The sequence below is a fragment of the Chaetura pelagica genome, unplaced genomic scaffold (assembly GCF_000747805.2).
Source record: "Chaetura pelagica isolate M959 unplaced genomic scaffold, ChaPel_1.0 scaffold405, whole genome shotgun sequence".
Lineage (NCBI taxonomy): Eukaryota > Metazoa > Chordata > Aves > Apodiformes > Apodidae > Chaetura > Chaetura pelagica.
This window is the reverse complement of record NW_009953489.1, coordinates 687,601-714,229: the sequence shown is the minus strand read 5'-3', so window position 1 is coordinate 714,229 and position 26,629 is coordinate 687,601.

Here is a 26,629-nt window from a genome sequence, read left to right as displayed (position 1 = left end):
GGGAGACAGGACATTGATCAGTCACCGTGAGAGCTGGAATAATTGCAGACTCAAAACAGCCCAGGTTGAAATGGCTCAGATGATAATCTCTCACCATGGAAATACTTGTGCTAGTGTAGCAGCAGGGCCAATTGCTCAGCAAATTTCTTCCCGGGGATGCTGTGCAGGAAGCCAGGCAGGTCTGCATTTCCAGCTGGGGCAGGGGCTCCCCAGGCCCAAGCCTCAAAGGGACCCCCACAGGGAACCCATGGGTGCCCAGCTGAGCAGGGCCCACCCAGGAAGCATCTCCAGTGACTCCAGCTCCTTCCAGCCCCAGCTCTGCCCTCACAAGCTCTGTCTCCAAAATGGGTTGCCTCTCTCATCTGCAGTGCCAACATTTCCAGTAGGATCTATATCTTTCCATAGGCAGTTTGTTTCATCACAGTAACATAATAATGTGCAGAGAAGAGCTCATAGTTGTGAATTAATGTTTAAAAGCTCTCACTTTTGGGTTGTTGAAATGAATGTTAATTTGACAAATGGCAGTCATTGGGATTGAGACAGCATTAACATGGAAATAAGAGTTAACCTCCAGCAGGGCAAATACAAGGTGAGATGAGCAGACGCTGCAGAAGCTGTAGTTTTTCACCTGATGCTCATTCTGTAAATACTGCCAGTGTCCTATTTATAGAACTGTAATTTAAAGGCTAGTTCAGGAAAATCTGAATGACATCTCCTTAAGAGAAGCAATAGTAGGGTATCTTGGAATATGTCAGGCAGCTCTCTTGCTTTCTCTCTCAAAAATACTCATATGTCCACTAAATCAATTTGCCTTTCTCTTGTAACTGCATTTGCGGGGCCATTCTTTTCCATTTTCTGTCACTGTCACACGCTAATTCATGTCACTCGCAGGCGGGCGGGCCCGGCCGCCAGCTCCGCTGCACCGACACCAAAACATCTCCTGGCCGTGCAGCCCAGGGTTGGGCTGGCGAGGGGCTGAGGGTCCCACCCCAGCACAGACGTGGTCCCTGGGAGCAACTCCTCCCAGGGGCACAGCTCTGCTCCTCTGGGTCCCCCAGAATGAACCTCTGCAAAACCTGGCTACAGACAGCACTGCACCGGCAGGTGTAGCTTCCGGGGGGTTTCCTAACGATGTCCACAAAGTGCATTTTTTAATTTACCCTGTTCCCATGCTTTTTCCTCCAAGTTCTCACTTAGAAGGAGGGAGAAGAATTTTTAAACCAGAAAAAAAAATGCAGTGCCAAGCCCTCATCCCGTTCCACAAAATCTGGAACAGAAAGAATCTTGAATGACATTCTTTTTCTGATAAAATCTTCATCTTTGAACAAGCCATTTTCATTGAAAACATAACACAAAAGCAAATGTTTGGCTATTCCACAAAGGAGCTGTTCCGCTGGACGGGCAGGCAGTGCCATGCCTGCCTTGCAGACTGCCCCCCCAGCCCAGCTCCCCAGCAGCTCGAGTGCTGCAGCAGCTGCCATCTCTCTCCCCTTGGCAGCTTTGCTCAGGGGCTTTCCAATTATTTTTGGCCCTGTGTCTGTCTTGCAACAACAAAAAAAATCAGCGAAAAAACCCTCCACCCAAAGTTTTCCTTTTGAGTTTTGACACCAGGCTCATCTCTCCTCCGTTTTCTCTTCTCTTTGGCCAGGAGAGCTCATTCTCCATGGGAGATGTCACCCCTTCCCTGGACATGGTGCAGCTGCTCCCCTGCTGTGATCGTGGCCTGTGCTGGGGCAGGAGGGCTCAGGAAGGCTTTCTGTGCTGGGCTGCCAGAGCTGACATTAAATTTAACCCTAAACAAACAAGAAGTCCACATCCATTCTCTCTTCATCTGGTTTTTGCAGCGATTGTCTTCTAAAAACAAGGTAGAGAAGAGTCTGTAAATCAGACAATCTCAACCCAAAATCAGCAGCTTTTTTTTTTTCTTTTTGCATATTGTTTAATGTTTTGAAATGTTCCTTACATCTCCAGACATAAATATTCTGACGTGCAGCTGGGAAACTTCCTTCCAGGTTGTTTTGTTTGTCAGTTCAAGCACAAATTTTCAGTTAAAAACCTTCTTTCCTTGACTCTTAATAGTTACTGGCCAACAAATGAAAAAGAGGAAAAGGGAGTGAATTACATGACCTGTCTCTTTTTGTTTATTAAGAACTTATTTCCAGCGTCTGATTCTTACGGAAATATGGTTTCAATTTTCTCTTTGAATTGTGGATCAAGAAATGTTGCCAATACATATTTTTCCCTGTCAAAATTTCATTTAATCTGGAGTCTGTAGATGTCTTGAGAGCCATGTCTCCTCACAGGGTTATTACCGTGTGTGCCTGTTGTCATGTTAGTTTTCAATCGGAATCACATTTGTTTGGGAAAGATATGCCAGTGCTGGCTTGTTAGCAGAGCAGGAGAAGGGTGGCCACTGGCACCCACAGGGTGTCCACTGATCCCCAAGGGGTGTCCATCAGCACCCAAGGGGTGTCCATCACTCACTGCCCTGGCCAGGGGGATGCCCCACTCTGTGCCTCACTCCCAGCACCTTCCCTCTTGGCTCCAGGGTCTGGGTGCATGATTTGTTGCTGCTTTGGGTTCTCAGAGGTCCCTTCCTCTGACAGACCTGGCTTTCTGGACCTGGTGGAGGAGCACTGGCACCAGAAGATTGAGGGCTCAGTGGCTACAGCCATGACAATTTATTCCTTCTTTTTTTATTACTTCTCTGGCAGGATTACAGTTTCTCAAGACACTGCTCTGGCCAAGCACTCTCTTGCACTGTGAAATGGCACAGTCCTTTCCAGTTAGTTGTGGCTGTTTCAGACTTTCAAAGGATTAACCTTTCCCATCTAAATGAGAAGAAAAGGGAAAAAATGACTCACAGCCTCTCTCCATCCCCTGAAAAGATTTTTTTCTGATGGAACTGGAATGCTGGAAATAATCCAGAGGAATGCAGAAAATGAACCTGTCAGAAGAATATTTTAATAAACTCCCTTTTCAGCCACAGTATCCACAACTCATACTCTTCCCTTGTCATATGAAGGAAGCCCAAGCAGCCATCAGAGAGCAAAGCCAGTGGAGGGGCTGGGTTCCCAGGAGCAGCTGTGCCTCTGTCTTTTGCCCTCAAGCACTGGGAGGTTACAAGGCGTCGTGCTGCTCGACTGCATGTGGGCTCTGGCTATAGACCTTCACAAGGGGCTTTGCAGGGGCTGCACAGGGTGCTTGTGCCTCCTCCCAGGGCGAATGAAGGTTTGGGGACATAACAGTTAGTTGTGGCTGTTTCAGACTTTCAAAGGATTAACCTTTCCCATCTAAATGAGAAGAAAAGGGAAAAAATGACTCACAGCCTCTCTCCATCCCCTGAAAAGATTTTTTTCTGATGGAACTGGAATGCTGGAAATAATCCAGAGGAATGCAGAAAATGAACCTGTCAGAAGAATATTTTAATAAACTCCCTTTTCAGCCACAGTATCCACAACTCATACTCTTCCCTTGTCATATGAAGGAAGCCCAAGCAGCCATCAGAGAGCAAAGCCAGTGGAGGGGCTGGGTTCCCAGGAGCAGCTGTGCCTCTGTCTTTTGCCCTCAAGCACTGGGAGGTTACAAGGCGTCGTGCTGCTCGACTGCATGTGGGCTCTGGCTATAGACCTTCACAAGGGGCTTTGCAGGGGCTGCACAGGGTGCTTGTGCCTCCTCCCAGGGTGAATAAAGGTTTGGGGACATAACAGGGCCTCCTCTGGAGCCAGCTCCTGAGTGAAGTGTGCTCGGTGGGCACAAAGCGGGTCTGGCACCGCTGCCTGCCCAGCAGCGCTCTGAGCGGCAGGGCCAGGGCAGCTCTAACCCCCAGTGGGTCTCTGATCCAGATGGAGTCTGAGGGGGGACCCCAGGCAGAAGATGCAGCCGGCAGCAGGCTGCCAGCTCCAGGACAGCCACAGGCAGTTGGGGTCTCACTGGTGGGCAGGTGTCCAGGAGAGCTGTGAAGGGGCAGGAACATGAGTGACACATGAGCAGAGTCCATTAAAACTGCTCCCTTCATGTTACTTACTAGAAAATCCCCTCCCACCTCATCCCATTCCTTGCCTGCTGCCTGTGCAAGGGTGGTTCTCTTTATAAAGCCATTTTTCCTGGTGTTCACATTGCTTTTAAGTCACTGACGCTCACATTTTAAAGAGAAATCAGCAAAAGCTGCATTAAATGAAATGTGTAACGTGACAGCAATTTGCAAAGTATGGCTTCTAAAACAGACCTTTCTATCTGCAGAGATTCAAAGATCCCAAAGCAATCCAGGAACAGAACTGCTGGGACAGGGGCTGGCTGACCCTGGGCAGCACATTAGCTGTGCACGTGCAACGCGGGAACAAGCAAACACTTGGGTCACATGAAGACGTGATGCAGCAGAGAAAAAAAGAGTTAAAGAAGCTCTACAAGGCTGCATAGAACTGCATTTGTTGCATTTAGTCCTGCACACCTGATATTTCAGAGTTAGATACTTCAGCGAAGATCTAAAAATAAAAACCAAAACACTTTGAAATTGCAATGACTTGTCTACAGAAAGCAGGTCTGCACATGCTTGTGGGTTGGGATGGCTTGGGAAGGATGCCATGGGAAAAGCCAACACCCACCCCACTACCAGGGAGCACTGGAGAGCAGAGGGGATGGATGCCCTTGGCACAGCTGCCTTGGGCTCTGGGGCTCTTGGATGGGGAGAGCAGCCATTGCAGCCAGATGGGAGGCAGAGGGTGCCCTGTGCTCAGGGAGGAGCCATCACCAGTGGGCGAGGTGCCCAGCCACTCCAGCCTGGGCCACCTGGACACGCCACTGAGGGGCTCAGCTCCCAGGCTCACGGTGCCCAGAGCGAGTGCTGGAGGCTCCCAGCACTTCCTCACCTCTGCCTGGACAGCCCTGTGCCATAAATTACAGGGGAGCATCTTGAAGGAGGCTTTAATCAAAAGTTAGGAGTTGCAGGCAGCATGTCACAGTTCCTCATTAGGTTTCCATTATAATGCTCTGTAATTGGAAAGACGTTAATATTGACAGTGTTGTGAAGAATGTCCTGCTTCTCCTTGCATGTGTGGATTTGATAGAGTTGAATAATGGAGCAGATATGATGGATTAGAAAAATTCCCCAGTTAAGGTCCCTAATTATAGAGTTTTACCTGCCCAATTAAGGTGAAGTACTAGAGAAAAAACTAGACATTGAATCTCTCCAGGCATCCAAGTGCTCTGAGAAGTACCAGCAGCCAGAGCAGCCCTGGCCTGGAAGATTACTGGAATTTTATCCTACTTGAAATGTCTTCTTGATGACCTTGCATTACAAAGTTACAATCCACGCTGAGGCTGGAGAAGCACCAGCAAGTCCTGCTCCTCCACATGGTCAGTAACTGCAACGCTACTTTATCCACCTTGGGTGTGGAGTCAAGAAGCAGGAGTAATTGAACCCACCCCCCCCCCCCCCCATGCCCCACAGCCCTAGTTGCCTCTGCCCCTTTTTTACAAATAATAGTTTTTAAAAGTAAATAATAATTTATCTGTCTGCAGCCTAAGGATGAACCATGGCAGTTTTCTTTTGGCCATCTTAAAAAAATGAAGTGCAAGGTTGGTCCTGGAGGAGCTGGCGAGTGACACCCAGACCTTCCTACTGGTGACACCTGTCCCAGCCAAGGGCAGGTTCAGAAGGACTGACCCTGCTCACCCTGCACCTGAGGAACAGCACCTTGCTACTGTGAAGAAAATGTCAGTTTCCAAGTCTGCCTCTGATCCCTTCCTATAGAGGCAGGACAATTTTCCCATATATTAGGAAATACATATTTTGTGTGTGCTCTGGAGTTTGCAGCTGCCTACCCCAGGTGTGCTTTCTCTCTGGAGATATTCCTGCCAGGCTGCCGAGGGACGTGCCTACGCTTTTTCCTTTGCCCCTGCCTCCCTTTCATCTGCTCTTGTGATGAACTGTAGGGGAAAACTACCCAAGCTTGTCTGTTTTGGCTTAGATCAGCTTTTCTTCTCATTATAATTTAAGTCTTTAAGGGCCTTCAGTAGGAGCCTGTGGAAGTCAGATCATTCATCCCTGTTTCACGGCCACTCGGGCTGCGCCTGGTGCCGGACGCAGAACAATGGCTGCACGTGCTGGGCAGCAGGGGGTTAACCTGAAAAATCTTGTAACAGCTGAAAACTATGGATTGAGCAAAATCTCCCTGTCAGCTCTCCGTGATTTTGCTGAGAGCACTTGGACATGCTGGCATTGGATTTACAAATTGAAAATCATTAATAATTCTAACCAGGCTGTGATAAATCTGAGATCAGTCTCGATGAACCTGGACACCATTTCATAAATCAAAAAGATTACTTAGGAATTTTTTAAAATCTGACGTCAAAATGTCATGGTTACTAATGGTTTTTGTAGATCTCTTACAGTGATATATCATTTATCTACGCTACATCTAAAATGTGACACCAGGGCAGAAATGTGATGTCTTTAATATCATGAATACATTTTATCCTATAATAAAGGTATTAACAACTTCTTGCTGTGACTTGTACTTGAAGTTCTGTGCCTGATTTAGTGCTACTGCTATCATATTAACTGTTTTCCCCCCAAATATGCACAGGCAAACTGTTGCTTATTCTCTGTGGTGAGGGGCTGAGGACTCACTGAACAGAGGAGGGGGTTCCTCCCAGCCTCCCCCTCCTGCTGGCCCTGGTGCTGCCCAAGGGGCTGCTCTGTCTCCTTCCTAAGGTGCAGCTGTGAAGCAGTTTGGCAAGAGAAGAGAGGACCTGAACACCTGGCTGTTCCAGTAAGATGTGGGAGCAAAGAGGATGTTAGCACCCAGCCTGGGTGAGCAGCAGTGATGGGGATGTGAAAATCCCAGAGCCAGAGGGGAGCTAGCCAGTGGGCATGGCTCACAGCAGAGTTTGGGTTCATATTGGTTTTTATAGAATTTTTCCACTCCTTTTAAGTAGGTTGTTCTGAGAAAAGTTTACAAGACTTATGGAATAAAACACCAGCAAATAGCCTCCAGAAAATTCCCTTCAAACCACTCCTTCAACTGACTAATGAAGCTAATGCTAAAAAATATCACTGAAAATGTAGGTAAGGTCTAAAGTAAGGGAAGAATCTGCATCTGTGGTGCAGTAATCTGATTACTGCTTTGACTCTAGAATCAAGCAGAAACATTATTTTTCACGGCCTGGTTTGGATGCCCTCATCTCCTTGGAGAAGCTCAGTTTTGGGCTCTTGGACAGCTTTATATTTCATACCACATTGTGTCAGCTCTGATTCTGGAGCACAAACAAAAACCTTGAGGTTTCTGGCAGCAGCCAGAGGTCCAGGCCCACAACCCCCTGAGCACACAGAAACCTAGTCTGGCAACTCAACCAACCACTGAAATACCCAAATTCCATGCCTGGGAAACGCCCAGCAAACAGTGAGGAAATGGTTTTCCCATTTTGGAAGCAGGTGTGTGTGTGTGTTGCTCAGCCCAGAGCTGTGCAGGTGCCCATGTCCAAGTGTGTCCCCACATCTCTTCGCTTCCCCTACGGAACCTCCAGTGGGCGCCGGGACGGGAAAAGGCCCCGGCTGCTACAGCACAGCACACTGCCATGTCCTACAAACCATTGTTGTATTATAAATGACTTTTGGAGACTTTGACATAAAATATTACATGGCTTTGGTGCATTCTTTTTAAAAATGAATGGTCCAACTGTTAAAATTTAAAGAGTCATTCGCAGTCTCTTCCCAGTGGGTCAGGCCACGCCACAGGAGCCACGGCGCTGCGGGCACAGAAGAGCAGCTATCAGAGCCTAACAGGTAGCTGAGGAATTTAAAGCAAAGCTTTATGGGGAGAGATTACATTCAGAGGTGAACAAATGGTGGTACCAAGTCTATGCAAAGCAAGTGACAAAATGTAAAAATCCTCCCTGCATTTTGAAAGAAAATATATCTTTCTTTCCACGTGGTTCCCATGAAAAATAGGCTTTTTTATTTCCTTTTTTCATGCTAGGAAATTAATATTTGCCTTTAAAAAAGATTTGGTGGAGGTTTTCGTGAAGGTCATTAGCAATCTCACTGGGGAATAAAGAAGGGAGTGATTGAAATCTGCATGGGTTTGTTACTCATTTGTGGCTTTGCTTTATACGTAACATTTTTATTAAGAAAATAATACTTTGGGGCTGGTAATTGTGTTGCCAGCTGGGCTGGGGAGGGGAGAGGAGGAAAGCAGAGCAGTGAAACCTACTATTTATGTCCCTGCTAGGTACAATTCCAGGCAGGTATATATATGGTAAATCTCCTTGAGCTGTCCCCAAAGTCACCCTGAAGTGCTGCAGCTCTTCCAGGTGTTGAGCACTTTCCTCTGGGGCTGCAGCTCCTGGTGGGGCCGTGGCCACTGGTGGCACAGCTGGTCCTGCCACACTGCTGGGTGATCCTGGGCAAACCAGGGCCTGCTGGGGGGCAAAGGGGGTGCTGGCCACAGGAACCCCATCCCCTGGAAGGGGACAGGTGACCCCATCTCCTCCTGGGGACACCAGGCACTAACACTTCTGCTGACCAGGCAGGAAGGTCACCTGCTTCTCTTCCATTTAACCCTAAAATAGCCACAGTTTGGATTCAAGCTGTAAACCCTGGTATTTCCTGCAAGTCTTCCTAAAAATTAGCATAGCACAGAGCAATCTGAAGTTGGCTTGTAAAATCTTTTGGAAGGATCATTAAGGGTATTTCATTATCTCCATATTGCCAAGGTCAGGCTGTCCATATTTCCTCTTTAGTGCTGCGATGGGAATATGCTGCGACTGTGGTATAATAGACCAGAAAATGTCCACACTGGGAATGATGGTAAATCAATAAAAACTCATCAATATAACTCCCACTTTCCCAAGGTACTGCAAACAGCCTCAAGTTTGTAATTTACTTATGTATCTTCACCTTTTTCCCAACATTTTTTACACCAACTTCTGAACTTTTTGTCTGTGTAAAATCTTTATGAGAGACAATATATATAAGGGATAAAATGTCTTATTGAAAAGATTATTGATTTTTTTTCAGCCAAGCTGCTTGTGCAGCATCTCCACACTGCTCTCCCAGCAGGGAGATCTAAATCTGAGAGGGGCTGAGGTGGCAGGTGAGCAGAAGTGGGAGCAGCAGCACAGCGGGAGGGGCAGGCAGGACCAACACCTCCTGTCTGCCCAGGGAGAACAAAGGTGTGCAAAGCCAAAGCCACACTGAAAAATGACAGGGAGAATAGCACAGCTTGGGCCCAGAGTAGAGGGCTATACTTCTCCCAAAACTGGTCATGAATATTATGTTGTGGCTGTGCACTGTGCTGTGCAACACCAGAGGTGCTCTAGCCCTGCCCAAGCTCTCCCACCCAGCCCCAGGCCAGGGTGTTCCTCCACATCCCAGAGTGGAGGTGGGGAACGGGCTGGCAGCTCCACACACAGCATCTGCCACAAGGTCAGGACAGCACTTAGGCTCTTTAGGAGCCTCAGTAATACCTCAAGCAAATGGAAGTTGAGGGATGGTGGCTCCTCTTCTCTTCATTGTACCTCACCTGTTCCCTTCTTCCATTTCAACATAAAAGCATAAATACACTACATCTTTTTTAGGCTGACAAAGGGACTTCGTGACCATGCAGCACATGGTGCCATGGACAGCTGGACACTGGCTCCTTCCCAGATGCTCACAGAGCCAGGGCCTCTATGGACACAGGCTCACAGGGTGCCAGGAGCCTCTGCTGCAGTAGCACACAGGATCCATTCCCTTTTTGAGAAAGCAGACTCCTTTATCATGATCCAACCACTGAAGTAAAAACAATCCCATTTTATTAAAAGCCCAAATACACAATTAGATCTTGCAGATTATGCAGATGATGTGTCACTCTGACTGTTGGCAATTTGCCACAGAGCCCTCTGTGCTGCAGTGCTTGGGAAGCCCTGTCTGAACAGTGGTGAGGGACCCTCACCCCTTGCACAGCTCTGGAGCCTGAAGCCCTGATAAATATTCCACAAAATACGAACAGCCTATTTTCTCTTGCTCCTCTGACCTTTTTCCCAAGATGTTAGCATGTATTTTTTTGCCAGCTACTGTATGCTTATCCCCAGGGGTCAGGGACCTACAGGGCTCTATTAACTGTCAGTGAGGTTTTTTTCCCTGATGTCTGAGTTTACCCATAGCTAAGCTAATGTACTGAAGAGAGTCTTGGCAGGGGCAATAGACATCGTGTCACTGAGGGCATAAAGGCCAAGGAGTGGATGGAAAAAACCTGGTGGAGAAACTTAATCAGCAAGTAAAGACCTGAAGCCAGCCTGCATTTGATCAGAGGGACCCCACGAACACCCAGTGGAAGCAGAAGCAGCTGTTTTCACTTTCCCCCTTCTCTTTGGTCCAGTCACCCAGTGCTGGTGTGCTCCAGGACTGGAGAGCCACAGCACCCAGGGCAGCATCCCCACACACAGCACCCAGGTCTCTGCTCTGGGGCTGCTTGTAGTGCTCAGACACTCAACTGGGGGATAAGAGTCTTCCCTTATCCTGTCCTCTGTTTTCTCATTTTTTGCTTTTATGGTTTTTCATTTACAAGCCTAATCAGAGAGAGGCAGCAGGATGGAATAGTGCAATCATTCAACAAATATTAACAATAGAATCAGTAGTCTACAAGTGTTTGCAGAATCCCCCAACACCAGCTCCTCCAGTATCCAACCAGGAGATACTTCAGGAGGCTGAGCAGAGAGGAGCTGCAAAGACACAGCTACTGTTTGGAGACCTCAGGTAAACACACCTGCCTTCTAAACCACTTAACACCTCCTCCAGGAACAATTCCTTCAGACCAGAGACCAAAGACAAAGGAAGTGTCTCATTTCATCTGGTTTGGAACAACTTTAAACATGGCTACTGCTGCAGCCACAGCCCAGGCAAGCTGGCCTGAAGGCATCTCCCTGTGAGTGCCACCAACCTGGGGTCACCAAGGCTGGATCTGACCAGACCCAGCTGTGGTTTTATAGCCCATGCTGCCACCCCAAGCATGGCTGCCCAGGCCGGGTGTGTTTACACAGGTAGTTGTGAACATGCCCTCAGGACCACTCCTCACAGCTCTACAACCACACTATTGGGTTATAATCTCCAAACCAATTTTTTTGTAGGAAAGAAATAATCTAATTTAATTGTATTGGTAAGAACACAAATCACTGAGGGTGTAAATCCCTGTCAATGAGAGCCTGAAGAACATAACACCCACGTGAGGTCTGTAATTTCAACCCACTGCAAAAGTAATTAAGGGCACAATTCAGCAAGGCATTAAAAACCTGTGTTTTGGTTTATTTAATCCCTCACATAAGCACTGTTTTGAATCAATACTGCATATCCCTCCTGGGTGCAGGGCTGGCATGGCCAGTGTCACCCTTGGCTCTGGAACAGCAGCAGGTTGAGGTGAGCCCTCCTGGCAGCTCCATGCTGGTCTGGAGCCCTAGGCTGTGCTCAGCCCTTCCTGCCAAGTCACCCCACTGCTCTTGACACACATTGGCTTTCCAAGCCTAACAGGCTAAAACTGGGTCTTTTAGAGCAGTCTAAAGTTAAAAATAGTTGACATTTTGGAAGTGACTGCAAGGTAAAATTCAAGTTTCCACTAGGTTTGTTAGAGACTGAGAAGGACACTGAACACAAACGTGCAAAACATGATTGCTGCTAACAACCAGAGCTGGAAAAAAATGTGCCACATTTTTATAACTGCTGTATACCTAATAAAATATAATAGATTTACTATCAGGTGAAGAATAGATTGGTAAATACTGTAAATTAAATCCTGTGATGAAGTTTATTAAACTTCAAGGCAGTGTCTGCTAAGACAGGAAGGCTGGAAGCTACCAGGAATTCTGAGCTGCCACCTTCACTTTCCATGTCATTTTCAACTGTTGTTACCCAAGAAGGTGCAAGCTGTGGCACCTGAACACAAACCACATGACAGCTCCATGATGTAACTCACTACTCCTGGCCCATCATTTACCAGTTTTAACCCTCCTGTGAAATGACATCTATATAAATATTGTTAATAGCACTAACATAATGTTGAGTCGGGTTTTACTGGACTCCCTCATACACCCCTTGGATTTATTAGCTATAGGATTTGAAGTAAATTTTTATTATCCCAAGGTAAACCCAGCTACCATGGGCTTGGCATTTGGGCTTTCTTTCCCCCATCTTTCTTCCTTTATCTGAGCTTGGGCCCCCTTTCCTCAGACCAGTGCTTCCTCCCTCAGACCAAAATGTCCTCAGATAAATCTTACTGAATGAAATATTTATTAATTTTCCTAACCAGTGTTGATCTCATAAATTACCAGGACTTTTTCATGAAATGGTTATTAACATCCATGGCTGTATGTTAATGGCTTATTGACCAAATATGGGATAATTAGACCCTAGGAGCACTGGCCACTGTGATCTATGAGAAGCAAATTTGGCCCTTATTACACCAATGACCTATTTAATATCTACTGATGAATTTAAGGTAGAATCACAGGCAGAATTTTTTTTCCAAGGAGCTGCCCTCCAATTAACAAGCAGAAAGATCCTTGTGTAAAATCTATTGATCCAGAAAAAAAACTTAACAACAATCATTTTTTGTAACTGATGATTAATTGGCAAAATAAACGTTAGACTGAGATACACCAAGGGAACACTGGTAACCAGATACTTCCTGGGATTTACAAAACAATGAGTTTTGTTTGACTAGAGGCCCCTGACTTTCCTCTCAGCTATGAGGGATTTAGGCCCTAATTTATATTATGAAGATTGATACTAATATCTTTAAAGTATTTAAACATTTATCCATGCTGCAGTTTCATGAACAACTGTTTAGACCTGCTGCAAATAAGCAAGCTGTGTTTGGTTAAGTTCCTAGGCACGCTATGTGTTTGAAATGGGAGACTTGGCATTGGGTGGGCTGCTCAGGGAGACTCTTCCTCTGTCATCTCACAGTATTTAAAATCAAATTAAAGATAAAATAAAAGGAATCAAAGCAAAGCCAGAAAGGAAGGAACACAACTTGTTTGAAGTACTTGGGCTATAGCCTCATTGTAGGTGGGATGCACAAACCTGAACACAGTTTAAAAATGAAGCTGGTGATGGTTTTTTGAACATTAAAACCCCTCAACTGATCCAGCAAAATAATCTGCACACTGGTCCTGTGACCCAGAAAGGCTTCTACAGAAATGTGGGTACTTGGAACTGCTACAGGCACATCTCAACAAGTGGGAGAGCCTACTTGAATTCCTCTTTGTTTTGGATGCAAAGACACGTGGCTTAAGTGAGGGCACATGTTTGTGTGGAGCCCTGGGTGCTCTCCCAGGCTCCCAGCCACCCAGCACAACTCACACCAGCTCCCAAAGCCTGGCTCCAGCCACTCACCTGCACCTCTGAGCTGCAGTGCCACCAAGGAGGAGAGGTTGCCAGGCAGGTCGTCTGACACCTGGAACACAAGTGACACAGGAGAGGAAACGATTTATTGCCCCGAAAAAATGCTATAGCTCTAAATATCAGACAGCTCCCACTCACTATAACTTTTAGGGCTTATGCTAGCAGTGATTTTAAACTCTTTCTATACCAGATTCAGCCACTCTGCAGGAATTAATACCAAGAAGATATTAATTGATTGCTGCAAACAGGAGCACAGCAAGTTCTCACAATTGAGACCTTGCCAAAGCTCCAGGACACTACAATAAGTAATGTCAACCTCTGCTGAATGACCAAAAAAGACCCAAAAAGGTCTCCCACAGCATTTCCTCCATCAAGACTGCACAAAGCAGAGTTTTTGGGGCAAGGATGGGCTCCAGCTGCGGGCTGTGCCCACCAGAGGAGCAGACTGCAAGCAGTAATTCACCACAGATACTGTACCTCCAGTTCACTGTACTAGCAGAGATTGCCTGGAGGCAGAGAGGGGAAACAGTAGAAGGTGTAATAAGGAAGTTTCCCTAACAGAGCTGATGACAAGCTTCATAGTCTAATGAAGGGACAGACAAAAGAAAAATATCACAAGAGATAAAAAAGAAAAAATAATATGTGAAAAATGAAAGCAGGCAGATTAAAAGATAGAAAGCTACCAGCACTCCCTTTGCCCACATATTTTTCCCTAATTACAGATAAGAACCCAAGGGCTGCAGTCAAACTCAGGGTTTTCATCATTTTTAAACCTTTTTCCTGCTTCTTTTGCCCTTATTCAAGGAATCTATTAACAGCCATTGCTAGAGATAGACTGACAGACAGACACAGGCAGCCAGGACACCAGGCATGCCCAGCAGAGATGTCCATAAGTACCATCACAGTCCTAGGAAGCTGCATGTGCCACAACCACCACAACTCTCCTTCCTCCTCTACCCTTTCCTCTGCTGCAGAAGGAACACAGTAGGCTGGCTGAGGGGCTTTTAATAGCTCCCCCTGATTGCTTAACTGTCAGCAGGTGAGGAAGGTACACAGCAGGGGGATCTGGAGAGGAGATGCCTCTGAGTCTAGTACAGGTGCAACCAACACAGCAGATGTGAGGGGAGCCCGAGTTGCAGGGGCTACCCAGACATGAGGGAGGACAGTCAATAAAGCAAGGGTGCACACGGGGGTACAGAGTTACTGCTCATGTGGTGACATGCCTGAGACAATGCCCTGACAATGCCTGAGACATGCCCTGACAACGTTGGTTGGGGAAGATGCCACCGTGCCCCAGGCCCCAGCACTTGGTTGCCAGGCTGGCACCAGAGAGGCTGTGCTGCCCCTGCCCCACTTGGCTTCCTGCTCTGGGAGAAGACCCTTCCTCACCCAGCCCTGAATCCCACTCACAGGGGCCCGGAGCCTTCCGGTACCCAGCACAGGCAGGACCCAGGCTGCTGAGGTGCTGCTGCCCGAGGACATCCCGGGCCGGTCCCGCCGCTCCCATCGTGGCTCTGCCTGGCCCAGCATCTGCATCCTGCCCTGGTTCCTGCACTGAGTTTTATCACCAGCCAATGACCATCTAGATTTAAAAATTAGAGACAAAGGAAGAAAAACAGCTTCCTTTCCATTATCTATTGAGTTCAAAAGGAAAATGCTGTAGATCTTCCCTGCTTTCTCACAAGAGTGGTGTCACATTGCAATGGATCACCTGGCTGTGTGGAGAATTCCTGTCCCCTGCCTGTCCCTGCCTGCTGCTGCCTCCCTGCACCTCTCCCTCCCCAGATCTGCTCTTTCTTCTCCTGTCAGGGTGTAAGAAAGAATAGGTGCAGATTTTAACCTCTGTAATAGACACTAAACCACATATATTTGTTTTCCTCTATGCTGGGAAAATGTCCCCAAGGAAGCATGTTAAATTTGGGCTTTAAAAGCACCAATTTAGCCATTATGAGTTTTCTATGCTTTTTCTATTCAGGGAATGTTTGGCTTGAATACAGTACATAGAATAAATAAGATCAGCTCAACTGTTTTAGAGCTGATTGACACCTTGGGTTTTTTCCCTTGTAATCTGAAGCAAAAGAAAAAATATAAAGGGAACCAGACACTCATTTAAAAGAAATTATTTCCTTGCCTAGAGTCCCTGATCAGGGCTGCCTGTGCAGGGAGAATGAGATCTCATAAAAAGCCTTTTGTGAGTTCTTTTTCACATCATTTTGGTTCAGGTTTTGGTGGCAGATGAACTGTATTTCATCAGAGTTTAGAGGAAATTCAAAGCGAAGTGAAGGAAGTTGCTGTAAATGAGAAAAAAATATATAAAATAAATCCCGCCAAACCCTTTCATTGTGGCAGAACACAGCAGCCAGGTCAGGAGCAGCTGCAGCAGAAATAGTGTTTCTAACAGGCGCAGCGGGCGGCGGAGCCGCAGCTTTTGCTGGAACAGCGATTTTGGGGCCGCGCTCGGACGGTCCCTGCGGCTGCAGGAACCGCGGACCCGCGGGCAGCGCCGGGAAACCTGCATGGGGAGGGGGGTGTTTCTGTCCTTACGGCAAAGAACTGGACGTGCCCGATACGCTGGGTGCAAGATCCTTCTTTCCTTCTGGTCAGTACTCACAGTCTCGTGGTTGAAGGGTTTGTTCACCCTGACAGGACGTCACCCGGCCGGGCTTTCATCTCGCAAACGATCCCCGCACGGACCTGCCCGGCAGCCACGGGAAGGGACACGGAAGGAGCTCTGCCCTTGTCCTTTCCCTTTGTTTTGAGACGTAAACAATAAAGTTCAAGCCTTCCCACAAAAAACAAATTGTAAACATGCAAGAAGACAGAGACCAAATAATTATCCATAATCAATACAGTTAAAGTCGATGGACTCTGCATGTTCTCTTCTAATAGACTTTGTTCTGAGTTGTACCTTGACAGTTTATCTAGAAATATGAACTCTGTAAGGAATGGCCATTTGACTATGTAATCTTGTTAAAGTCATAAATTCAGTTGGTCTGAAGTCTGTATCATTGAAGCCAGCTGGAACTAAACGTTTTGATAGCTAAAAAATGGTTCATTGAAGAAAACTCTGAAATAATGGGATTAATAAGTTGCCAGGAGAAGTGTTTACATGGGCCTAAGTGAAATTATCTTAAGGGAAGGGGAAAAATTTTTGACCCACATCTTCAATTCTTGCTTAGTCAAGTTATGCAGGCAAATAGATTGTATAATGGGGCATATTTATAAAATAAAGCTGATTAATGATGTTGGTGTCTTATACAACCTACGTCCAGCACTAAATCAGATTAATTTATAGGTGATTTTGTTGATGAGCACACGCTGATGCTCCCATGGTGTGAATTTCAATAACTTGCTTTCCTCTTTGGAATCCATAATTCTATTATTTGAGACACTTCATTGTTATAGATAACACATTTTAAGTGATATTATTTATGCTGTTTCATCTTGTCACTTAGGTTCTTGCTCAAGTTCATTAATGTATTGTGCTCCTCTCTGTACAAGAGGGTGCAGTGAGAGCAATTGATTTTAAGTCCACATAATGACTGATGATATCATGCATGTTTACTGCTTTGACACTGCAGCCTGGATGCTAATGCTGCAGAGATAAACATGATGTCATTTTATGCAATTAAACACTTAATATACAGCAGGTAATGATTTGGCAAGCTTGGCACAGGCAAGCAGTGGCTTTTAATCTTATTAACAGGGGTGGGATGACGCCACAAGTGATATACACATACTCAGCCTGTATCAATAAAAAACCCTTTTACGGGCTTGGGTCATCCTGCTGTGATTGGATGAAGATACGTCCCCAGCAGCTCATGAGCAGCTTTTTAGGATCTAGGAAGAGATGTCAGATCTGGGCCAGCTTGAAAACAAACAAGCAAAGTCTTCCTTGCCAACCTTTGTCCTCCTCCCTTGCAGTAAGCTGCAGGAATTCAGGCTGGCCTGTGTCCTGGAGGGTGTGGGTGTGACACAGGCTGGGCCACAGCACCCAGTGCCCCTAGACCCCTCTGGCCCTTCTCCTTGCTAGTGAGCATCCATCTGTGGAAGCTGCTCAATGACAACAACATCCCTGCTGTTGGTTGAGATGACTGTGCATGTCCTGCTCTCTAGAGGAAAATGTCTCCGAGCTGCCCCTGCAGTCCTGCCCTCCCTGGGGCCGTGCAGGAGGTGCTGCTCCCCTGGGCAGCTCTGCTCTCCCTCCTCCTGCAAACACTCAGTGCCCAGCGTTCCCTTCAGCTCCACAGATGTGGCAGCAAATGGTCTCTTTCTACAACAGTCAATATTTCCCAGCTTTGACAGATTAGCTGGAGTAATCACAGATTTTATGTGGCACAATTAACATATCTTTTCTTTATGGCCATTGCACATGAATTTGTCTGTGATAGGCAAGGTCAAGCAGTGCCCCAAGCCAGCACCATTCCCTACGGCAGGGCCCAGCCTCACCCTGCTGCCCAGCAGGAGGCATTCACAGGTGGCCACACACCAACACACTTTGGTAGCTCAACAGCAGGTTGACTGCAGAGCTTGTACAAGTGCCACCTCTTCCCCAGGGTGTGTAATTTGGAGATGGCAGGCATGAATATTAAGACCCGCTAATTGTGTTACTGGAAAGTGGGGCAATTCAGCAGTCAGGAGGGCAGTGAACTGGGAACTGGGGAATGCCCAAGGCACCATCACAAGTGGCACTCAGTGGCTGGGACTTGGGTCAGCTAGCACAGGAACACAGAGGACAAGATTTCCAAAGCCATTCCCAGAGGCTGAAATAAAAGACCTGGCTTTCCAAAGGGCATGAAAGAAATGCAGTGATTCTGCCCAAATTTCTGGAGTCTTGTAATTTTGTGGGAAATGCTGGCAAGTAGAAGTGCTCCAGCTGAAGGTGGAGAAGGAGCTGAGCAAGCTGGAACTCATGGGACAGACCCCATTTCACTCAGCCCCAGTGCAGCTCAGTCTCTGTGGACACCTATCCCCCCCTCCCTCCTACGAGAAATGCAGCTGCCCTCCTGTGCTGCCCTTCTGACACACCCCTCAGCCCCCCTGACCTCTGTCACTGCTCGCCCCTTTCCCACTTCCCTGAAATCAATTACCTGCTCTGCACTGCTCCATATTCATCAGGGCTGCAGCCGTTTGACCCGCAGCCCCGCTTCCCCTCCCGCTGCAGTGCTGCTTCCAGCCTTGGCAGGGGAATGGCTCTGTCTTTGCTAATCAAGCAAAGAGGGGTCAAGCCAAGAGGGATGCTGAGCTGGTCCCGCTCTGCTCTGGAGTGCAGTGCTGTCTCTGCCTTGCCCTGGGGCAGCAGCAGCACTGAGCTGCTCTTGTGTGAGAGCAGAGGTGCTGACTGAGCCCCGAGGTGTCACTGGCTGTGGGGGACCATGTGCACTTGGTGGGGAGAGGATGGTCCTGGAGAAGGTGGGGAGAGGATGCTCCTGGAGAAGGAGCGAGAGGAGCTGAGTATGTCAAGGACCACAGAAGGGTTTCACTCCTGACACCTGGAGCAGGGCTGTCCTTGTTGCCAGCAGCTGTGAGTGATTCTGGGGTGCCCTGCAGAGGCCCCAGTTGCCCAGAGGCTGGCCAGGGGACAGGGCTGTGTTGGCTGTGAGCTGGGTTAACCGTGGCTGACCCTGCATGGCAAGAAGGGCACAGTCCCTAAACCAGGCTTTTCCCACTTCACAGGCTGGAGTGATCTGTGGGCCCCAAGATTAACCCAAACAACTGCCACTAGCAGTGTCAGGCTTTGTGCTGCATTTACTCTCAAATAAAACAATATCCATATGACAGGGGATGTTGATCCATGAGTAATTCAGCAAAGCTCCCTCAGCAAAGCAATGCACAGCCCTGCTCGTTGGTCTGGCTGCTCCAGGCTGCTCTGTGCTGCCCTGCCTGCCCCTGCCTGTCCCTGCAGTGAGGGCTGATTCTGGACCTTTGTTTCTCTCAAGTTTCCTTCCCAAGCAATGGCACCAGGGCTGGTGTTTGGATTTAATTTTGTCTTCTTCCCAAAGTCTCTGGGACATGCCTGGGTTAATATTGCAGTTTATCAACAGTCAGTGCTCAAGAAATAGTCTCTCTTTGGGTGATATTTAATGAGCTTGGAAATGAGAATATGGCTGTGCTGTTGTAGGAGACAGGAATGAGAAATTTAATGAGGGCTTATGTTTAATAAAAGGTTAATAAATTTTAATTAAATTAAACCAATAAAGTTCAATGTTTGCCTAGCATATCAAAGTTCTGTTTGGCGTGGTGGTGTGTGAAATGCGAGCTCACGCTCTGCTGACACAGGGCCTGCCTCCTGCCAGCCCCGCACAGCAGCTATGGGGAAAACCTCTGGTTGTGGGAATAGACTATGGGAGTTGGTTCAATTTTGGCATTTGTGCAAATGGGCCATCACCAGAGGCACCAGAGGCACCAAAGGCCCCTCCGAGGCTCACAGACCTCATGTTTGCTGGCAGCTGGTACTCAACTACCTCCCATGTGGCAGGGCACACTGGTGGCACACGAAGCAATGTGAACAGTTTCCTGTGTAAAGCAACTTCTAGGCTGGGGATAGTGCTGCTCTTTTCCTCCCCTGGAAATCTCCTGGACTTGCATATTCAACAAACTTTTTAGATTTAAAGAAATGAGAGCTCTCTCTCAAGACAAAATTTAAAGAAAACTTGAAATAAATTCTGTTTAGTTCTGAATGTGGTGAAATGGGAGCCATTCCAACCCTGGGTGGTTTCCCAGGCCCATGCTGGGAGCACCTGGTGGTGCTGAGCCCCGGGTCCAGCACACCCTGCCGGGGACACGAGCTGGGCTGGCTCAGCCGCAGGGACCTCACGGGCACCCAGCGCAGGGGCCCGGCACAGCTGAGGTGTTTTGGTGCCAGGGGCTGGACACAAGGACAGGGACAACCTCAGCCCCAAATGCCTGCAGAAGCTCCTGTCAGGGACCCATCAGCCTTGCCTGGGGCCCTCTGGAGAGCTGCTGAGCACTGTTCTACCATTGCAAGCAAACAGCTGGCATGGAACATGGCTTAATTGTTTACAGGGCCAGGGCCAGATGTGGTGTGTGCCCCCTGTGCTGGGTCATGGCTCATCAGCCCAGGAAGGAAGAGGCTGGGCAAGCTGAAGCAGCTCCCACCAAGCAGGAGCAAGAGCTGGCACAGCCTTCAGTGCGGGCCGGACAAGCAGCTGGTGCCACATGGGATGCATGGCACAGTATGGAATGCAGAGCAAACAGGAAAGAGAGATGAGCTGGAGAGGCAGAGCAATGCTGGGGTGAAGAGCCCGTGGTTGGTGAGGAAGAAGGGGAAGAGGGTGTCCAAGCAGAAGTTTCCCTGCAACCTATAGTGAGATGGCAGCTGTTCCCCTGCATTCATGGAGGAACGTGGTGGAACATTCCCTGAAGGCACCAGGAGGGATGAACTTGGATGTGCTGCCAGTGGACTTGGATTATACAGCTGTTGGGATTCAACTCTTGGTGGCAAGCACTCTCTTCCAGCATGGTGAGAGGGAGCAGCAGGCAGGGACATGATTAAGAAGTGTTATTGGGAGGCTTCAGAGGCAATAAATGTATTTCTTCTAAAAGAACTGGAGGAATATTTGGATTATTACATTTATTAGAGCACTCAGCAAATGTGTTACACCCATATGACAAATAAATGTGATGGTTTCAGATTTCATTAGGCAGCCCCAGGCATCTGCGCTTTGTCCCCACCACAAATGAGCAGGGTTCTCTGTCACGATTCCTTAACGGTCATTTTTGCATCAGAAGTAATGAATGCACCGAGTGTGGTTTTTCTATCCCTTCACCCTTGGCCAGTGCCAAGGCTGCTGTGCTGGAGCTCCTGGGGTCCAGGCACAGCCCCTCAGGTCTGGAGGAGCTACGCTGGGAGCCACTTTGCAGGATAAGGCATTTCCATACCCCTAATCCAAATGGCAGGGAAGGGGAAAGAGCTCTGGGCACTCAGTGTCAGCTCCACCAGCCTGGCTGGGCCTCGGGGCCAGATCCTCCCTGGCAGGAGCCTCCCTGTGCCGGCCGGAGCGCCGCGACGGCTGGAGGGGAAGGAGCGGGAGCCTGGGGGTGGAGAGGGACAATAATTGCTCTTCTTTTTTTAAAAAAAATTACCAGTGTCAAAACCAATCTGAGCAGCGGATGCATATATTTAAATTAAAAGTAATTAAAAATGTGCTGCCAGAAAAATGCATGATGGATTCAATGTAAGAAAATGAAGTAATAAAATACTTTATGGATTAACTCATATCAGACTGTTTTGCAAATTTATTTTTCATTATGATACATCCATATCAGATAATGTCTGAATTTATTATGCTGCCTTCAGGCAGGCAGTGTCTGAAACCTTTGCAGCCCTGTTTGGGTCCCGGTGACTGGTGAGCAAGGTTTCTGTCATCATTTCTTAGTGGTCACTTCACCTCCATAATAATGAACGAGTCAAGCAGGGCTGTTATTTTCTTTAATCTCTTTCCTCATATTAAAAAAATACAGCCAGCCACATCATTATTGCAGCAGGCCCAGAGGACTATTTCCAGGTCATTACTCCAGTTCGTCTGAGCGTCTCAAGGTCCTAAAGGGTTTGGGGTTATATGCAATAAGGCGTTCGCCGACAACATTTCCCTTGAGCCCTAGGTGTTAATGAGAAAGATTTTCCATGTGGCTGTTAACACTGTGCAGTTTAAAAAGTCACAAAGAAAATGGGATTTCCTGCTTCAGCTTTCTGTCTCTTTGTGGATCTTTCTGTTTGCATTCTGCAGGAGGATATTTACCTCTGTAATTGCTTGGATTCACATAGTTATTTTTCTAGAGGGGGAATCTTAACTGTGTGCAGGGTGGATTTCCACGAGCCAAGTTTGAGAATTTCTGGTTTATTCACTTTTAATTGTCCCCATATTATTCCGGTGGAATATTTTTTTCACATTGTGGAAAGAAATGTCAAATTGCAAAGCTACAACAAGGCTAATGCCACCAAAAAGTCTATTTTTTTGCCCAAGACAGAGGCTCAATGTAATAATAAATATTTGAATGTTACAAGAGGGTTATAGATTGCAGTTTGGTGCCTCCATGCTGCGTCTCATGGGACAGCCTGGTAAAGCAATTACATGACTGGAATGTGCCGCGGAAAAGCCTGCAGACTAAATGAGTATGTGCAGGGCTGACTCCCAAAGCCTGGGCTGGGGCAGAGGGAGAGGACACACAGTGACCCTGTGCCTGCCGGGGTGTCCGGGGCCACCGCCGCGGCCTCGGGCTGCGCACACAAACGCTGCCTTTGGCACATCTCACCAGGCTGCTTGGGAAGGGCTTAAACTTTCTAATCTAACTTGCAATGAATATTTTTGTCTGCTCAGCATCTTCAGCTATTTACCAAACTAGAGCCCACTATGCTTGTGGTTTGCTTTTAGAGCTGCTATGAATTTTAAAATGTGTAAAAATGACAGAATATTAACAAAAGCATTGATTTTCCTGTTTATTTTTATGCATTTTATTAACTAAAACACTTTAAAGTGTAACCACCGTGTACTAAATTTACTCTGTGATGTCGGATATGAATCTCAAACAATAAAACAAACTGAATTCTTGCTAAAGCAGAAATTTATAAAAAATACAATTAAAAGTGCTGCCTGTGCTGCCAGGCAAAGGCTGCAGAGTCCTGTCCCTCAGCCAGCTGCCCCTTCCTGGCAGGATTCAGATGCAGCTTCCACCCACGTAAGCTCTTTACAGAGTCACAAACAAGCAGGTAATGCCCCAAGAACCATATAGATAATATAGAAATTCCTATCTCAGGACAGGCTTGGAGCAAAGATACACTGTTATGTTAATGATTTTTATAACCACTTACCCCACCTCAAAAAAGAAAAGAGCTCCTTTAAACTCCAGACCAAAAGCTTGAAATTGTCTCACCCCATCCTCAGAAAGGACATTTTACACATTCCTTGAGATTCTCCCACAGTTGAGTGGAAGCACACTGCTTTGAAGCTCTGCCTTTGCTCATACTAGAGTGAATTTTGCAATAAAACTAATTCCAACTGTGGAGAGATTTTGGTGGGTGTAGGCATGCTCACATCCCACAGATCTCACAGCCATTTTATCATTAATTTTAAAAGATGCTTTGGAATAGCAATATAATCCCACCAGGAATGCAACTGAGTGAGGCCCGTGCTTGGAACATGTGCAAGGCTATAGAAATGCTAATAGTTCTGGGAGGAAAAAAATGCATCTTAATCCAGGTACTCTGAGTTATGGAATACATGCCAATTTTCCCCTTAACCTGTTCTTCTAAAGCTGTGCAACTGCACAAATCCAGTTATTAGCAAAACTTAAATGTAAGATGAGTGCAGAGGCATAAAAATATCTTGGTTCCCCAATGGGGATAATATTAGCACGTCAGCGTACAGCGATACTGTGCAGGAGTGATTCATTTGCCTTTGTGAAGCACTTGCAGGATGCTGTGGAGCTTCGGGAAAAGCCGATGAGGAAATTCAGAATTCTGTTTTCAGTGCCTGGTTTACATAATCTGGGGTCACCCACTGCCTGATGGCTGAAAAGAATATATTTGTCCAGTTCCAGAGCCACAGAGATGAGCCCTGAGCACCAGGTGAGGCTCTGGCTTTATATTGCTCTGAAGAAACAGAGGTTACATGACCAGGCCAGTGTGACTGTGCAGCAGTGTGCAGCAAGAGGGGACCTGGAGAGCTGCTCTGGATTTGGTGACTGAAGTGACAGCAACGGGGAGCAGGTTGTCCGGGGGGAGCCTGGGGATTGCAGCCCAGGCAGGTGGACAAGGCAGGACGGGCCCCAGCAGCCGCGCATGTGCATGGGGAGACCTGCGCGGGCCCCCGCGAGCCCGCTGACCTGCCACCCACACCTGCTCTTCTAAATCTGTATTACAGTGCAAACCTAATTAACAGCGGATCCGAGCGGCAAGCTGCACGCACGGGCATAAAGCAGAGCACCACGAGCTGGAATACAAAATCTATATATAGATCCCTGCATCCTCCTGACTCTAAATAGGCTGCACACGAACTGTTTTGGGGAGGAGATGTGTGGGGAGCCTGCCAGGGCTGGGGGGAGCAGGGACGTGCACCCGGGCCCAGGTAGGCTGGTTAAATGCCCCTGGCCTTTTCAGGGAAGATTTAGAAGGACTCTGTAATCTGCAAATTCTAAAGAGCTGATGGAGACAGTTATTAAGGGCTGGTAGGTGATGGCTGCTCACTGTTATTAAAGTGCTAAAAGATTATGTCTCTGATAGCTGTGTGCTTACAGTGTCCTTCATGACCACTTCCACAGGGACAGAGACAAGGAGAAAGGCAGAGGATCGATAAAAGGATATTACCACTGGGCCAATCCCAATAATAAGAGAGGTGATATATACACACCATTTAAATTGTCCAACACATTTAATGTTCATTAACACTAATTTTCACAGTGCTGGTGTTTAACATATTATTGCAATGAAATTAATAAAAAATACCCCACAGGAAATATAATTTAACTGTTTATATACTCACCTTTTGATTGCTGATTTCCTGCTAAGCTCTGCTCCTGTGTCAGCGCTTGCAGGAAGAAGCAGCTGGGCGAGCTGGTGGCCAGGGCTGGGGAGGATCCCCAGAGCCCTGCTCCTGCCAGCCCTGGTATGACACTGACCTACCAGACCCAGAAGAAACATCTGACAGAGCCAGGGCCACCAGCACCATGGCTCTGAGCCATCAAGGGAAGGAGCGAGGGTGGCAACAGTGGGCTTTTCCCTGCCATTCCCTTGGGTCATGTTTCCTCCCTTTATACCTCATCCTTCTTTAAGAAACCTCTGTCAGAATTTTCTTTTCACCTTAAGAATTTCCTCAGGATGAGGTGGATCAGGAATACCTCGGCTTAGATTTGTTTTAGTGTACGAGCATTTTTTACTTAACAAATAAAGAATAAACATGCAATAGTTTTGTTATTATGCAGTAATTACTGGGGAATTACATATTTGTTTATCTCTTACAAAGCACATGGAAATTGTATTTGGCCACAGTGTATAAATTGTGGTATAATTACTGTAAAATTTATAGTTTTTACACTTCCAGCAAGTTAGCTTTTAAATCACACAACCCCCATGTAAATACTTTAAAATTATTCAGTAATTACTTATTTACATTGTAATTAAAATAAGTAATTAGCATATATTTACAGAGGATTTACATACTTATTTGTGAAAATAGTTTCTTGGCAGATGCAAAAGAAATCTTTATCTGATCATAAAAAAAAAAAAAAAAAAAAAAAAAGAAAAAAATATTTGGACGTTTGGAAAAATTATTCAGTAATTACTTATTTACATTGTAATTAAAATAAGTAATTAGCATATATTTACAGAGGATTTACATACTTATTTGTGAAAATAGTTTCTTGGCAGATGCAAAAGAAATCTTTATCTGATCATAAAAAAAAAAAAAAAAGAAGAAAATATATGTGCATTTGGAAGGAGATGGAGCTGCCTGGCAGTGCCCGCTCCCTGCAGCGCCTGCATTTGCCGCACCCGTGCCTGCCCGGGGTGCAGACATTCCTTAGGGCTGGCTCTGCAAAAGTCTGGCAGTGGCGGAAGCAAAGCACGCTAAGAGTGGATCAAAAAAGCAAGTGCCCATGGGAAGCAGTACCTGGCTGGAGCTGAGGAGCAGCAAGAGCAGGCTGGAGCTGGGGGGTGTCCGGAGCAACCAGTGCTGACCTGAACTGAGAAGATTCCAGTGGCCTTGGGTGGTCTGCAGAGCCTCCCTTGCCCTGTGCAGGAAACTTGGGTGCTAGTTTGAAATCCTAATTAAAGAATGAGCACCTTGCAGGCAGTGCCAGCAAAGGTTGCTCAGCCCATGCTCTGCCAGTGATCCGGCACCGTCTGCTGCTCCTGGAAATGGCTGGAACTGCTCGGAAGCAGCAGTTGTGTTCTTAGAGAGCGTGTTGGCACGGAAGAGAGCAGGCTTTGAGCCAAAACTGGCCCTTAAAAACACATGAGGAGGGCTCAGCGTGCAGGGTTAGCAAAACATCCACTGACAGTCTTCAGGGCTGTGTAGTTACTGTGTATGTATTTCAGCTAAACAAGACAAATCTGGCTGATGATTGTGTCTAACTAGGAAGAATGATTGAAGGTCTGTGCCCTCGCCTGTAAGGATAACATAAATGATGATTGGTTTGAGGCAGGAACTCCCAGGCCAAAGCTCACAAGCAGAGAAGAGCAGCGTGTGCCAGCACCACCGCCTACGGAAGGGACACAGCGCTGCCCCCCTGCCC